At 33.1% G+C, this 3,708-nt stretch overlaps 1 protein-coding gene across 5 annotated transcripts in view; it reads left to right on the forward strand.

Annotated features, from left to right (window-relative positions):
- Positions 1-3,708, forward strand: part of LOC106464033 (receptor-type tyrosine-protein phosphatase T-like) — a 33,132-nt gene that overhangs the window by 1,835 nt on the left and 27,589 nt on the right. For all 5 annotated transcript variants that reach the window (XM_022391693.1, XM_022391692.1, XM_022391688.1 and 2 more), the window contains exon 2: positions 1,160-1,264. The gene's annotated coding sequence lies outside the window, so the exon portion shown is untranslated. The remainder of the gene's footprint in view (positions 1-1,159; positions 1,265-3,708) is intronic.

A 3,708-nucleotide genomic window follows, 5' to 3' on the forward strand; every position in this document is an offset into this window, starting at 1 on the left:
GTTTCGATACCCGTGGTGGGCAGAGCACAGATAGCCCTTTGTGTAGCTTTGTGCCTAATTACAAACAAACACTAAAAAAAAAAAACACGATTACCCTTAATCAACACTCTCTACATTGTAAAAAAAAGGACGTTTACCATTAATTAAAGCTCGTCACACTGTAAGAAAAAATTTTAGTTTAACTAAAACCCTTCTGTAAGAAAAGCCGTTTTGTTTAGCTTTGTCTTCGCGTTATAAAAAAAAAAGTTATATCTTGTAAAGAAGAATTAGTTTAGCTAAAACTATTCATACTCTAAAAATGGAAATTTGTAAACTCTGCACATTCTAAAAAAAGAACTTTTATTTTCAGCTTAAACTTTTCCAAAGTAATAAAAGAAGTATAAGTTGAAGTTAAAACTATCCACTTATTTCAAACATATAAACATAGATTATACCTAATGAATTATTAAAATAGAAGCTTAAGTTAAAATTCTCTACCTCGTAAGTTATTTATTTATTTTATTGAGATGCTCAATAGAAACCCGTATGGGTAAAACTGCGTAATGTTTGGTACATGTACTAACCGATTATCCACACATTATAGCGTTAGTTTTTATCACTACATGTCCATGCCCAGCTTCCTGTATTGTAACCCTAGCAACAGTAGTCCTCTTCCTTTGCTCGATCTATCAGAAACATAATAATAAATGAAACTTAAATAAAGTTTACGAATAATAAAAGCTTTTTATTAGTACTAGCTGGAATACACCACGTAACATCTTGCTGTAAAACAATGTGACTAAATGAACATTTAAAATGTTTCTATTACAGAACCACACCCTTAGAAATTGTTATATATGTACCTGTAATACATTGCCACTTGTTAATATATCAAAGCTAATTTCTCGTATTAGATGATAAGTATTTTGAATTTTTGTGATGATTTGATTTTAAACTACTGGATGCCATTACTAGCAATACGAAATTATTCTTCTACAATGTTTACCTTAACATATACTGAACCGCTGCTTTATCTGTAAAAATGTTATTGTTATTTACTGTTGTTATAATTGTTTTGTTTTAAACCACTCGTTATTTGCTTTGAGTTTAAATAAACTGTAGCTGCTTCAATGTAATATTTATTATTTTTTCCTTCTTTTTTATTGAAAACTTACTTCAGTAAAACAAGGTTTCCAGAACCGTTTTCTTCTGCTGCTCATTTTCTACGAGTCTGTTCAGACCCTGGTCCAAGCCAACGGACACTTAGAAGAATTTATTTTAGCGAGTAAGTTGGGTTGTTTGAAAAATGTCTTCCCATTGTCCATTATGTTAACTATGTTTAAGAGTTTCGATACTTTCAAGTTATTGTTGCATCATTTTTTTATTTGGTACTAAAGTTGTTACATATTGTAGTTACATTTTATGCAGCTTCAACAATGTCAGGAAAGTTTCACATTTTCCAATAAGCTGCGGTATGAACAATGGTGAGATAGTACTCTCGAATATCAAATCGAATTTTTCATTAAACATTTTTACATATTCTTCTGGGAAACAAATTACTTGATTTTTGTCAAATATTAAAAGATCTCTAGCTAACTGTTGTTTACATTTATATAAAACTTTAAAACATTTTGCTTAATATTCAATTGAGAAAATAAAAAGAAAAACATGCTTTACTACAATATTTTTTTATCTTGAACTTCCTGCAAACTACTCGAGGGCTTTTTGTGCTAACCGTCCCTAATTAGGAAATAATAAACTAGAAAGAAGGCAGCTAGTCAACATCACCCATCAACAACTCTTGGGCTACTTTTTATCAACGAATAGTGGGATTAATTGTCATATTATTACGCCCCCATGGCTGAAAGGGGAGTATATTTAGTGACGGGATTCGAACTCGTCACCCTCAGGCTGCAAATCGAGTACCTTAACTATCAGGTCGTTCTATAATATTAATGTGTCGAGCTGTAGATTGATGGGTTTAGAATTCGAGACATGATACCAATGAAGAAGCTACGTGTTTTCTGTTGTGAGCGCATTATAAATGTGACAGTCGATTCCAGCATTCGGTTAAAAAAGCCAGACAAACCCTTTGTGGCGGCGACTGCTGCTTAGCTAGTTTCTCTACTTGTGGTCGGTAGTTGAAAAGTATGTCCTGCTATACCAGAACCCTAGGCTCTTTGATATGGCGATATAGCTTTTGTATTGTTCAGGCTGGAAAAATAGTAAATCGAACTTTAGAGGCAAGTAGAGGAATTAACATACATCGTATTGTCAATTGTGCTTGCTCGTAAGACGAATATCTTCAGTTGTTTTTTCTTTTTGTCTATTTTTCTCATTGTTTGGGGTAATCCACACAAGCGAAGCGTGTTCTAGCTTATATAATTCGTCAGCCAATCACCCAGTCAGTCAATTCACCCAGTGATCTAATGGCTCACGTGATCACAAGCAACAACTCAATCTTCTGGAACACACACATATATTGTACACCGTGTGCATATATATATATATATATATATATATATATATATACACATGTACATTTTGTTCTCCCTGAATATGGAAACAGACAAGTTGACAAAAAGGCAATGCAATAATGTGTAAGTACGCTATGTTTAGCATTTGATAAACACAAGTTGGCATTTAACGTAACAACAAGATAGCAGCTATTGCACAAGCTGTGGCTACGAAAAAAAGAAAAATCAGTATCTTTAGTCATTTGCCATAAAGAGTGAAACAACAACAAATTAATTTGTATGTATTATGTAACATCTACAACAACAAATTAATTTCTAGGTATTATTTAACATTTACAAGTCGATAAACGGTCTGATGCTCATAAATTTTTACTGGAGTGGAAGTCAAAAGTTCATGTCTACACGAATTGCACTCATAGCTCAACATTTTTACAGGAATGGATCCTCAATTGTTAACGATTACGCACAGAGCAAGACTCGCAAGTCAACATTTCTACTTGGATGGGCCATCAAAAGTCAACTTGTACACAAAGTGGCACTCATAAATCAATATGATTCTGGGACGGAGAGTCAGAAATCAGTACTCACATATAATGTGGCATTTATAGCTTAACATTTATGTTGGGACGAATAGTTAGAAGTCAGTGTTTACATATGGCTTATAGCTCAACCAGATTTTCATCGTGGTAAGCCTTCAGACTTGCCGCTGAGCCACGGGGAAGGGGGGGGGGAGGTACAAGCATACATAGCTTGCATATATAACGAAGAGATCTCTCAGGATTCATTTATATCTTCTTTTTTTTATATACTCGAAAGATATGAGACCGTATTACTTTACCGTATTGATAAACCTGTTCCATTTCAAGGCCCACAAGTTCTGTTAGCTATTTAGTCGACATCTTAGGTTTTCAGTCACGTGATACACGTACTTTATGACTGAAGAATTTTGTTCTGTGTCAGAAAAAATGACTTAACAGACTTTAGATATTTGCTGTGGATAGTAACGCATATAAAGCCTGCAAAAATTGGGCAAATTCACCCTGAAGTAAATAATTATTCAATACTTTTATAAAGTTTATTAGTTTATATGTATCGTATTTTTCGGAATATAAGACTCACCCTTATTTTGAAGACAAAGTTTTGGGGAAAAAAGCTACAGTCGCATTTGAAAGATTTTTATTGAACAAAAATTCAATTTGCTACTTTAAAAATTATTATATATTGTTCTAAACACAAAAGAACTCAAAACATC

Source organism: Limulus polyphemus, unplaced genomic scaffold, assembly GCF_000517525.1.
Source record: "Limulus polyphemus unplaced genomic scaffold, Limulus_polyphemus-2.1.2 Scaffold1545, whole genome shotgun sequence".
Classification (NCBI taxonomy): Eukaryota; Metazoa; Arthropoda; class Merostomata; order Xiphosura; family Limulidae; genus Limulus; species Limulus polyphemus.